General features: G+C 41.0%; 1 protein-coding gene across 1 annotated transcript in view; it reads left to right on the top strand.

The window, feature by feature from the left end:
* The window catches only part of LOC100694824 (gamma-aminobutyric acid receptor subunit pi), an 87,724-nt gene that overhangs the window by 48,449 nt on the left and 25,631 nt on the right, over positions 1-13,644 (top strand). The window lies entirely within an intron of this gene.

The raw sequence follows: 13,644 nt of genomic DNA, 5'->3' as shown, positions 1-13,644 counted from the left end.
TAAAACCAAATGGTGGAGAGTCACTCTAGTTGGTGAGTGGATGTTAAATACCTGAGACTCCACCATTTCCTTTTGTCTGTTATGTTCTTCAAGCTGGTCTGCAGTAGGGCTGCCACGACTAGTCGACTAGTCACGATTACGTCGACTATCGAAATCGTCGATGGGTAATTTAATAGTTGACGCGTTGTTTGAAGCTTTGTAAGATCCTGAACGACGCAGGAATAGGTAGGATTTCAAATAGGATTTAAGAGTGTAATAACGGACTGAAACAGAAGATGGCAGCAATGCATCTACAAGGACGCCAGCTGCCGTTAAACGCCAAAGAAGAAAAAGAAGCAGTTTCAGGTATCGTAGCTGGGTCCAAATTCAGGGGCCGCATCTTTCAGAGGCCGCATTTATAGGCTGATTACGTAACAGTGACGCGACGAAGGTTGTCCCAATTCAAAGACTGCTCCAGATGCATCCTTCATTTCCCAGGATTTGAAGAATTCAAATGGGTCGGGTGTATCCTTCGTGGCCCAACCTATCCCAAAATTTATAGCATGGCCCAGTCAATTCCAGTTTCCAACAATCACGGCAGCTACTTAGTTTCAATATTACTCTTATTACTCTTTCTGGGTCACAAAATAAACTTTTAAGATATTTTCAGGCGAGAATGTAGCTCTGTAAACTTCAAATGTCTGCTTGGTTTATCAAGACATCACATATTTGCAAAAGTGCTCCGACGTTTTCGGAGAGATCTTTTACCCACCAGCCTGATAGCTAACCGGGAGGTCGAGGCTCACTAACCGGCGAGAACAGCGAACTCCCACCACATTGTTTTCAGACCCCTGCGGTCTTTCAATACTCAGGTTAAACTCAGGATATATAATCAGAATCAGAATACTTTTTGATCCCTAAGGGAAATTATGTAAGTCACTTAGATAACTTAAAAATGTTATTGTTTGTCTTTTTTCAGTGTTTTATTAGTTCCTGAGTAAATTGGTTTGGCTGAGATTAAAGTTATACTTTTCACACAGCTGAATAAACGTCAAACAGAAAACTGATTAAAGTGTGTGATGGTAGATAATATACTCCAATGTTGTGTTATATATTAGCAAGCGAGGAGCAGACGGCTGAGTTTATTAAACTACATCGAGACAGCTGGTGGCGCAAATCTGAAGGCTAGACTGTCCCATTTCACAGCCTTGCACTTCCAGCCTTCTCAGTCTTCGAAGGACCCGGCCCACGTAGACCGCAAAGGCCTACGTAGGCCGAAGGATGCGGCCTATGAATTGGGACATAGTGGAAGACTCCTCCAAATGCTTCCTCCTTTTCCCCAGATTTGAAGGATGGGCTGGGTGTATCCTTCCTGGCCCAACCTATCCCAGAATTCATAACAGAAAACTGATTAAACAGAAATTGGAATGTATGTGCTTGGTCTGCAACAACATTTAGGTAGGTGGTAGAGTGATCTATTGAATGCCTGGGCCTAAGGACTTCTTAAAGATAGTGACATTCTCTAGCTTCATCTTATAAGACAGTGTAAGTGTTATTTACGTCAGTAGAAATGTTTTTTATAAAAAACATTTGAATTAGTATTTGCATCAATCAGTATAAATACCACTATCTTGGATCGCCCCCACTGACATGACCGCTGTGGCTACCACATCCAATTCCACCGGTCAAACCTGGGCCCACTCCTGCTAAACAGGTGAAAATAGACTTAAGAGCGACAGGACTTGAATGTTGCATATAACTTACATGCATAACTTGTGCATAAAACCAAAAGATTAAAACATACTCAGAAAATTCAAATGAAGACTGGAGTCCACTTCATTCAAATTTTTTAGTTTACTGTTTAAATAGCCATGCAGGTAATTACCCCTTTATAATAATGGATTGCATTTTTTATATATCGCTTTTCGAGACCCTCAAAGCGCTTTACAATTCCACTATTCATTCATTCTCACACTGGTGGAGGCAAACTACAGTTGTAGTCACAGCTGCCCTGGGGCAGACTGACAGAAGTGAGGCTGCCATATTGCGGCACCGGCCCCTCTGGCCATCACCAGTAGGCGAAGTGTCTTGCCCAAGGACACAATGACCAAGACTGTCCGAGCCGGGGCTCGAACCAGCAACCTTCTGATTACAAGGCGAACTGCCAACTCTTGAGCCACGATCGCCCCTTTAGGGAAAAACTTTGCTATGGGTGATAAAATATGGCCTGTAAATGGCCTGTATTTATATAGCGCTTTCTAGTCCCTAAGGACCCCAAAGCGCTTTACATATCCAGTCATTCACCCATTCACGCACACATTCAAACACTGGTGATGGCAAGCTACGTTGTAGCCACAGCCACCCTGGGGCGCACTGACAGAGGCGAGGCTGCCGGACACTGGCGCCACCGGGCCCTCTGACCACCACCAGTAGGCAACGGGTGAAGTGTCTTGCCCAAGGACACAACGAACGAGACTGTCCGAGCCGGGGCTCGAACCTGCAACCTTCCGATTACAAGGCGACCTCCCAACTCTTGAGCCACGATATGGGTGATACATTCCTTCTAGGCAGCGGCTTGTACGTTAGAAGTAGGAAACAAATCCACTGATTAAATACTGGATAATTTTTGATAGTGGTGGTGCTGTAAGCAATTAAATTCTGAATTTAAATATGTCAGAGGGCATTCAAAGGTGATATGGAAAAGTCTGAATTGACACATCTATTGTTGAAAATAAGAGCTTCTTTATATGTTTTTTTTAAATCCTGACTTTGAACATGTTAAAAAAAGAGTTAGGACAGGGCTATGTTTGCCACTGTGTTGCATCAGTTTTTCTTTTAACAGCACTCTCATGGGTATAGGAATTGAGGAGACCTGTAGCTGCAGTTTTGAAAGCACCTTTGCTTCAGAATTTTAGCTGTTTAATAGTTCAGGGTCCACCTTGTCATCTCTTGGCTTTATGATGTGCCAGTTAGTGATTAATGACAAATTGGATTATATGCTTGCATGTTTAGCACAGGAACGAGTTTGTTACATTTAAAACACAAATATTCAAAAATATTTAGCTAATATAATAATTAAGAAATAATAAAATAATAATTAATAAAATAATTAGCTAAATATTTAGCTTTTTCTCCAGTTGTATTTTTCTTTTGTAGTGTTCGAGAATCCACAGTCTATGAGAGATAGCTGTCAGATTTTCAGGGTGCAGTGTGAAGCAAATTTCTTCAGGTAAAATTTGAAATATTGACTGGTTAGAACACAGAACAATTTTTCTACATCCTCTTAATTTAAGTGTTTTTCATAACAGCTCAGCTGATCACTGTGCCAGACTATATCAGCTAAGGATCATTTGACAAATCTTATATAGGGTGCTGCAATTTACCCAGCCCACAGCTGCACATCTGCAAGCTGCTTTCCACCCCACCTACACCCAGACTCCTCTTTTTCCTTTTATTTTTGAGGTAATTACTGCTAAATCTGTTTTCACTAATGCCGGCTTTGTTCTGCCTGAGGTCTCTCTGCTCCGTGCCTTATGCTTTCACATATGTGTGTTGACGTCCCAGAACAGGCAGATGCTGCAAAACATAAATGACAACAGATGGAATTAGTCTGTTTTGAAGATCTTATTTAAATTATATTATGTACCATAGATAATGAAGTCACCAAATTCTTCAAATTAACACGTTAAAATATAAAATAAACAAATAAATTGAATTTCTTTTTTTATTTTATATTTTGACCTAGTTCTTAAATTGTTTGATGAAACAGAGTGATAAAGTGATTACTATTTCTCGTCTGTCTCCCTTTTTCCATCTACGCGAGTGACGTTATTGCACAGTAAAAAAAATTTTCCACTGGAAAATCCGGCTAGCTAGTTGCTGAAGTACCACAACTATAACTATAACTGCTTACATTAACATATGACAGCAATCAAAAGAAAAATATAAGGATACAGTGGGATTGTGGGATGACAGCACCTGGAAGCAATACCAAGACAAATTAACTTGCTTGATTATTTATTTAATAGCCATCAGATTTAATTACTTTTTAAATAAAGGTGCTGGAAGACAGTTTTGTATCGTTCTGGCACACCCTGGTCTTTAGTTATTGCAATTCATGATTAGGGGAGAGGCTGAAGGCAAAGTTGGGGAATCCAGTGGTAACAGAAATAAGGAAGGTTATAGAGGCTGGAGTTGGTGTGGGTAAGGAGTGAGGTAAAAAAAACAGTTCAGGCTGTGGAAGCTTAAAGTGGTTTGCAGGTGGGCATGGAAACACCACAGAGGCAGGTGAGGATCCTGGAGCATGAGAGAGAGGTTAGAAATAACTAACACTGGGACTGGAAAATCAATAAAAGCAATATTTGCCTTGAGTTTGTTACCACTGTGGTTGAAACTAAAATCTGGCAGAGAGTAGATGGAGGACCTCGCAGATGAGTGGGTAAGCTTAGCGACTCAGTGGGCTGATTATGGTGTACAAGATGGGCAGAGCTAGGACAAAACTAAAGGGACTATAATCAGACTGGGAAGAAGAAAACACAAGGATATACTAGGGCATCTTCCAGGACAGGCTGTGGGATAAGGTCACTTTAACATGATGATGAGCAGATAGCAGAGCTGTGAAGAATATAAAGCCAAAAAACAGACCAAATGTATCATAGAAATGTTGTTGTTTTTCTTCCAGTAGTTGATATGAAACTTGTAAACTAGATTGTTTCATAGGTTTCCTGTTTTTAAGGTTTGAGGCTACAAAACTATTTAAGGCAGTAAAAAGAGTATACATACATCAGGATCAGCACTTAAATAAAGTCACGTGTTTCTGATGTCACATTTTTTTCTGAGATTCGTATGACTTCAGTAGGCTTATGAAGACAGTAAGTGTTCTGCATTCGGCACCGGGGAGTTCTTCTATTCTCCCATGTGGAGAGGCTTAGGGAGCTGCCTAGGATAGCATGAAAGACAGAAACAGCTGCTTTTATCCACACAAGGCTGCGACATGAACTCAGGAGGGCTTTTTTTTTCTTCTTCGTGCCTCATTGCCTGCCTCTGCATCTCCAAGTCTGTAGTGGCTGAAGGGTCTGAGGAGGCCCAGAAAGTCCCTGATGAGCGAGGGAATAATCTCTGTATATGAGAGCAGCAGCTACTTTCCTCAAATCCCATTTCACAGCGCAAAAAAATGAATATTCTCTGCAAAAGAAGAAAAGACACTTAATGCAGCTCGACAGGCGTAGCATCCGGCGTGAGTCTAACATTTCGAGCACACCTTGAGGATTCGGATAATGCCACATGTTTTACCTGTTTCCCCCAGCAGCATGTCAGAAGACAATGGATGCCTCTTTTCACTCAGAGCCTACTGTCAGCTCTGTATGCAGAGAATTTGAACCAATTTTTATGGTTTTCCGATTTAGTCTAGTGCTATGAATTAAGGCGCAAATGTCATTAGCTGTCATTTGAATATGAATATGCTTAATTCTCTGACCCTGAAGGTCAGCTGAGGACCTGCTTTTTCTATGTGCTGAAAATTTGAAGCAATCCATCAGTGGCGGTATTCTGACATTTTTTTCAAGCATTTAATCACCAAGTCTGATGAAATGCTTTGTAGTATTGATTTGATTAATAGTACGAGAAAAGAAACTACGTAGTAACATGACATTGAGTCTGTGCTACTGAATGACAAATGGGTAAAGTCATCCCATGAAAATGTATGAAAGAAATCATTTCAATGGAGCTGCACCCCCGCCTCGTCAAATCCCACTTAGCGCAGCCGATTTGTACATAAATGAGGAATGAAGAATCCAATTGCTCCCTCTGCAAATACAGAACACACATGTTGTTCTTCTTTGTGAGGCCTGAGCGATGTGGCACACCGATGGCCTTAGGGATTTCGGCAGCAGAGACGATGCCAACTGAGGGAGTCTGGGGAACAAGGAAGGGCATGAATCAATGAAATAAGAGTGAGACGCATGTTTTTGAGTTGAGCATACTGCGGAGTGGGTGGGAGGATGGGAAAAAAAAGAATGAGAGGGGGGTCCACAGTGTATGTTACTCAGCTCTCTGCAGGGGTTATGTTCAGCTGAATTAATCTGTTGTGAAATGTGCAAGTACTGCCTGGACTGATGCCTTGTGTGCCGCAGAGATGGGGAAGAAGAGAAAGAGGATGGGTGGGGAGAACTGTGGGGAGGCTCACTCATGAAACAGGATCTGAAAAGATGAAATCACCCACAGGGTGAAGAGGCCCTCATTCCAAACCACCCTGCTATCCATGCATTACTGAACCCATACCACTGCCACACATTTATAGGAAAATATGTCATGGTGGAGTTTTTTTTTTGGCAACAGGAACAAATCAGGAACCTACTAAAAATGAATTAACCAGCTAACTTGAGGACATTTTGGGTGGTATACAGTAGTATTAACACTAAGCAAGTCCAATGTTTACTGTATCGACTGCAAGTGGATAGGTAGGTGGGTGGGGGTTATCTCCAACTGTTGCAATTTTTCCTGTTTGGCTTCTCTCCTTTTGAAATAGAGTCATTCTCCACTGTCATTTTTAGATGGATTAACAGTTGTAGGAAGGCTTTTATTGCACATGCAGTAATGTGATGAGCTGTTTTAAAGTCTAGTAATGTTATGTGGGCGATCGTGGCTCAAGAGTTGGGCATTCGTCTTGTAATCGGAAGGTTGCCGGTTCGAGTCCCGGCTCCGACAGAGGTGGCCAGAGGTGGTCAGAGGACCCAGTGGCGCCAATGTCCGGCAGCCTTGCCTCTGTCAGTGCGCCCCAGGGTGGCTGTGGCTACAATGTAGCTTGTCATCACCAGTGTGTGAATGGGTGGATGACTGTGTAGAGTGTAAAGTGCTTTGGGGTCCTTAGGACCAAGTAAAGCGCTATACAAATACAGACCATTTACCATCTTCTTTTGGAAAGAGGGGTGGGAGGGGTTACACACAAGGCAGAAGATATTGTGAAAAAAGCAGACACCTAAATACAGTAAAGACTCTCAGTGGACATAAATAGATGCACATAAATTGGGTAATTATTTTTTTCTCCATTTTGTTATTTTTATCATTTGGATTTCTGGGTTCAGGGCGATACTGATGATGATGAAGTCGATCTGACAATCACCTGTGCACTGTCCTTAACATTTCCACCTCAGATGCTAAATCTGACTTTAATGGAGTTGAGGTTACTCCTTTCACCCCTTGGGGAAAATTAATTGCCAATGCCAAGCTGCAGCAATCTGTAAGATGTAGTAGTGGCTCTGTCATGATTTAGGGTAACATTTTAGCCAGTGGTGTTGGTTAGTTTGTCAAAATTGATGGAATTATGAACGCAGAGGAGTAGTGTCACATTTTTAACCATGATACAATACTATCTGGAAAATATGTGGTTGGAGGCAGGTGAGGATATTCTGATACACACTGACACTGCAGTAAAAACATCCCTGGACAGAAAAACACACACACTATCAGTCATGGATTGGTCTCCCCGTACCTCAACATTGTTGAGGTAGTGTGGGATCATCTTGACAGAGAGCAGATCAAAAGGAAGCCAACATTCAAGGAAGAGCATTGAATGTCCTTCAAGGAACCTGGAAAACTAAGAACTGAGGCTCTATGAGCTGCAGATACAGGGAGGGTGAGGATTGTCAGTGCCACAATCCACGATGAAACATGGAGCATCCGTGAATACATCAGGAAGAGGCCCTCTGAGATAAGCTGCTCCAAGAATGCCTCAGGCGATGAAGATAGATGAGTGATGAGGAGCAGGAGACACTGTTATGGACAACCAAGCCCCTGCATGGGATGTATCATTGACAAATAGAGGAATCGGTTGACACCAAGCAATCCTACTGGTAGGAAAGGCCATTGTAAAGGACAGTAAAGATGCTCTGAACATGACAGTGCAAAAACAGGCCCTAAGCACCAGATCCATAAAGGCAGAAATCTACCATAGCTGACAGGACCGGAGACACATTATAGCTGGATGTAACATGCAAGCTGGGAGCGTGAACACTAATTTGTGCCGCATACGAACAACATGTCCCCAAGTTCTGATAGAAGACGCCCCCAAAGGTGGTTGAGAACAACAGGGCTAAAGGTCCTATGGGTCTGTTTGAGTTCCAGACAGACAAGCAGCTGCTGGCCAACCAACCAGACATAGTGAGACAAAGAGTAGAAGACAGTAGTTGTGATAGATGCTGCAGTCTCAGTGGATAGTAACATCAGGAAGAAGGTGCATGAGATAATAGAGAAGTATTAGGGACTGGAGCAGATGTGGAAGGTAAAGTCCAAAGTGGGCTCAGTGGTAGTAGGAGAATTAGGAGCTATAACCCTGAAACTGGAATTGTGACTCCAGCAGACATAAAGCACAATAATCGGAGGTCTCTGCCCAGAAGAAACTCGCTGGCCTCTGGTGATGCACTGACTTGCTTAAGTCATAAACATACAGTTAGGTCCATAAATATTTGGACAGCGACAGCTTTTTTTCTAATTTTGTTCTTTACATTACCACGATTAATTTTAAATGAAACAACTCACATGCAGTTGAAGTGCAGACTTTCAGCTTTAATTCAGGGGGATGAACAAAAGGATTGCAAAAAATGTCAGGAACTAAACCATTTTTAAACACAATGCCTTCATTTAAGGGATTCAAAAGTAATTGGATAAATTAAGTAACTGAAATTAAAATGTTAATTTCTAATACTTGGTTGAAAACCCTTTGCTGGCAGTGACAACCTGAAGTTTTGAACTCATGGATATCACCAGATGCTGGGTTTCCTCCTTTTTAATGCTCTGCCAGCTTCTGTCCAAAGTTTAGTCTTCAGCAACTGAAATGCGTGCTCAATTGGATTAAGATCAGGTGACTGGCTTGGCCATTCAAAGATATTCTTCTTCTTTGCTTTAGTAAACTCCTGGGTTGCTTTGGCTGTATGTTTTGGACCATTGTGCGTCTGTATTTTGAAACACCACCCAACCAATTTGACTGCATTTAGCTGGATTTGAGTAGCCAGTATGTCTCTGAACACCTCAGAATTCATTCGGCTCCTTCTGTCCTGTGTCACATCATTCTGCTAGAGGTTGATCTTGGTTTCATCTGTCCAAAGAATGTTGTTCAAGAGCTGTGCAGGCGTTTTAGTGAAGTCCAATCTAGCCTTTCTGTACTTGAGGCTTATGTGTGGCTTGGACCTTGCAGTGAACACTCTGTATTTACTGTCCTTATGTCTTCTTGTAGACTTGGATTTCGAGACGCCCATCCTCCTGGAGAGGGTTGTTTACTTGGTTAGATGTGGTGAAGGGGTTTCTCTTCACAATGAAAATGATTCTGTGATTAATCCAACACTGTTGTCTTCTGTGTACGTCCAGGTCTTTGTGCGTTGCTGAGTTCACCAGTGCTTTCTTTTTTCTTTGTCAGGATGTACCAAACTGTAGATTTTGCCACTCCTAATATTGTAGCAATTTCTCAAATGCTTTCTCACTGAATAATAATGTCACAATAATATCGCTGAATAATCATAAAAAACCTTTTAATACTATATAAGCACAGTTTCCAGTTTTTGCATTTTCCCACAGAAATGCCATATGAAAATGTCATGCTGACTTTGTTGTTGCTTTCACTTGATATCTGACCAGCAGTTAGTTTAACAAGGCAACACATTCTGAAAGTAATTTCCTGTTTTGAACTAGATTTTTTTTTGATACATTAGAAGGTCATATTGTGGTTGCAATATGTAGGTTAATTATCTTCTTCATGGTGCGACTCAGTCAGATTTGTTAATGCTGTGAGAGGGAGATAGGCAGAGAGATGAGGAGGGGAATAAAGAAATATGACTGAGAGAATAAGCAAACCAAAGCTGCTCTCATTACTGAGAACAGCAGCAGATTTTGATCATGACAAACAAGGACGGACTGAACATTGCTTCCTCCTCTCGCTTTCCTTTCCACCAACTTCACAGAGACAAGACGTGATCATTTGTGACTGGCCAATTAGCACATTAGAAGGTGTTGTTTAGATTCATAGTGTCATGTGTCGGTGCTGATAATGTCGTCGCTACGTGTGTCATGACAGATAAAGGCCTCAGAAATCAGCTGCTCACATGCAGTATTGATACTCATGTTGACATCCCTGAGCGAGCAGCTGAAGCGGTAACCTGCTTTTAGATACCACTGTCAGTGTCCATTACTTTGGTGCATTTGCACTTCACTTTTCCATAAAGCACTTATCCGTCGAACAGTTTTCCTTGAAATTCTCTATTCTTTTCTTGCTCTAACATTTATTCACTATGCTGAGTAATGTATTACCTTTTTATGCTAGAAACCTACCTGCTGATTCAAAACACGGAGCTAAAACTAATTTAATAAGAGCTGAGGGAGTTTGTATCAACTTTGAAATAGCACATTTGGACTAGTCATGATTCAGTTTATCATGATATTGATAGGGCCAGATAGCACAAGAAAATTTCTTTGAATCTGTGCATATTAGAAACCACGAGGTGTGGTGCTTACCCCTGCATACACCAGAGATGATTACGCCAGGACATTGTAAGCCACTTTTTTTTTTACATTGGATGGCTAAGTGAGGGATGTGCCTAAGCGGACGCAGGATACAGACCACTTGCTAGCTACAGTTTTACTGATAGCAACTGAATTTTACTATTTTTACAGTGATGCAGCTCAGCTTTTGAAGTCATTTGAAGATATTTACCCCCTTACATGCACCTCTACCAGTTAATGTCCTGAAAAGTGCTCCAATACACGTATGAAAACACGTGGCTCCTAAAACTCAACCAACAAAACTAAAAAGACAATTACTTTTTAAAACATGGCATTCCAGAAAACACTGTGACGTTATAAAATAAAAGAAAGCAGAGCACAATAAAACATGTTGTTGGACCCGATGACAACATATCAGAAAACAGAACAAAATGTGCATGTCATGTTTTCAAAATTGTCAAAAGGGCCACCATAGAAAATGGCTATAGACAGAAAAACAGATCCACACCTGCGGCCACCTCAAATAAAACCTGAATGTGTTTAGCTTGATGGAAGAAACGCTGCTGGTAGGTTCACCATGACATATAAAGTGTCAGTGCTACTGGGCTAATGTAGCAGCTCTACATCTTTATACCAAACTTTTTTATGATTTTTTTTTTTTTTTACTTTGTCAGATCACCAAACATGGGCTAATGGATGCACAACATACATAAAAAATGTATTGTTTTAAATTTATATTGCTGTATATACATATATATTAATGCAAAGCTTAGGATTGGGACTCATATGGCAGGCCCTCCTGTTTAGTTCTGGGTATTCAACATGTCATCTTGTTATTCTTGATAGGCAGCCCGGTGGGTAGGTGTGTTTGGTCTGTCAGCATGCGTTCTGGGAAAATGTGCATTCCACACACTGTGCTTTCATCTTGGGACAGAGAAACCCTACAGTACATAAAGATGAGCGATGTTTGCTTGTTTGTTGGTGTGTGCACGCATGCATCTGTGTGTGTGGTTGGTACTGCAACACACAGGCTCCTGTTTTTATGATAATGCTGCCTTGTACATAAAAAAACCAAAGATTATTTGTAACCATTACTGGCCTTGGTGATCCCTGAAGCATTCTAAAGAGCTACCTTTGTTTTTTTTCATTGTCAGGGCTCAGTGGATAGCGACTGTTTGGCAGGCTGGAGAGCTCAGGTCTCATCCCCGCCTGCAGATGAAGGTTTTAGACAGCCAAAAGTTAGAGTCTGGGGATTTATAGAGATGGATGGAGTGAAAGGAGCTGAGAGCTCTTAGCACACGTTCTGGTCAAAGAAGCTGCGTTTCATTGTTAGACCGTAAAACCCTGACGAACATCAAAGCTGGATAGCTCTGTCACTATCAGTAAGTGCAGTGCTATGAGACTCAGTACCATGATATAATATAAAGGACTAGAAGTCTTACATTTTCTTTGTTTGGTGCATTTTTTTTAAACAATACAATTTTAAAAGATTTTCTTTAACAAACATGGTCCATGTCTTCAATTTTATTTGATATTTTAACAGCTGTCCTCATCTGTGATACAAACAACAACCAAAAGAAAAAAGACATGAAGCGCACACAGAGACACTTGTGTAAATGCAAAGCCATTTGTAAAGGTAACGAGGGTCACACTGGGTGATACAGACTGATAATGCTGCATGCCAAAGGCAGAGTGCTGTCTCTACTGTCACTGACGTGGCTTTCTCATGCAAGGATGTTTTAAGCTGAAACAACAGGGTACACGTCACAAGAGTGAGACATTATGCAGCATAGCAACAGTGTGCTGGGAGCGAGTTACCTCGCTGTCTAAGCTGATTTGACACAGTCAGGTGAAGCAAGTTCTAAGTTTTCTGGAGAAGACTTTTTCTTGGCTATACAACCGTTAGTAGCAAACCATCTTGCTCTTAAGCCATAAGGTGGATTCTAGTAAAAAAAACAAACAAAAAAACAAACAAACTGTTCTCTCAAAGGGGAAAGGGTGATGACAAACAGTTTCCTTAGATAAGGATCTGGACACAGAGACAGGACACACAGTCACAAAATAGTAAGTTACTCTATCTTTGTGAGGTAGTGATGAGCTGTGCTGTTGGTCCACTACATTGGTCCAGATTAAATTATTCCTACAAACAATGAATGGATTAGACATATGTATGGACGAGGATTAGGACCACTGGGAAAAAAAGGGGGCAGGTCTTTTTTTTTTCTTCTTTTCCAGAATTATCAATCAGAATTATTTTTTCTCAGATTTCTGAGATTAAACTCAGAATTCTGAGAAAAAACTCAGAATTCTGAGACGTGCCCACTTTTTTCCCCAGTGGCCCTAATCCTCTTCCGTACATATGATTACACCCTGACTTTTATTTTTATATTTATTTGCAATTTGTGTAGTGGAATTCTGTGAGGGCAAGCAAGGCAAGCACTGATTGTTCCAGTGAAATCTAAAAATAAACATCAATTTAAACCCAAGTGAAGCAATCTCTCCTTGTACACATCAATTAGCATTCTGTCCCATAATCTTCTTGCGTTGCCTGTTTGTGCCTTCCTTTAAATTACTGCCATCTTGTGGCCATAGCCAGCTTTTGTCTCTGGAAGCAGGCTTGATTCTGCTTGGCTTCAATTTCCATGAAATCTTCAGTGTGTCTTGTTTTCGTGGACACGACTGTGCCCCTTAAAAGTTGGGTGAGCTGGGCAAGCTGAGAGGCCAGCAGTTTTTTTTATGGTTCGTTGTGCAAGCATATTGTGGATAAACCTGAGGTTGGACAAGGAACAGATGAGAGACTATCATGTTATATACAGTACAATCTGCATGTTGTGTGGAAACAAGGCTAGCATTAGTAAATGATTTTTCATCTTTAGCTTAGTTTTCTCTTACTAACTACCTTGATCAACATCTCTGGTTGCCACATGGTTGCCACCACATGCTATTGTATTTGTACATAGATAAGGTCCTGCTAGAAATTTACTTGCCGTACTTTTTTCTTCCAAGTAAGGAACTAGATGTATGTTACTCGATGGAAATCTTTTTTAAGAACTTAGTTCTGGTCATCAGAATAAATGAAAACAAATTAATTGGCTAAAGGTGTCGTATTGATATTTACAATCTGTAAACTGTTTTACGTTGTCAATTCTTGCATTGAATTACTCAAATTTAACAAGC

Source organism: Oreochromis niloticus, linkage group LG13 (genome assembly GCF_001858045.2).
Source record: "Oreochromis niloticus isolate F11D_XX linkage group LG13, O_niloticus_UMD_NMBU, whole genome shotgun sequence".
Lineage (NCBI taxonomy): Eukaryota > Metazoa > Chordata > Actinopteri > Cichliformes > Cichlidae > Oreochromis > Oreochromis niloticus.
Note: the sequence above shows the minus strand (reverse complement) of the source record. Positions and strands in the feature narration are given on the sequence as shown.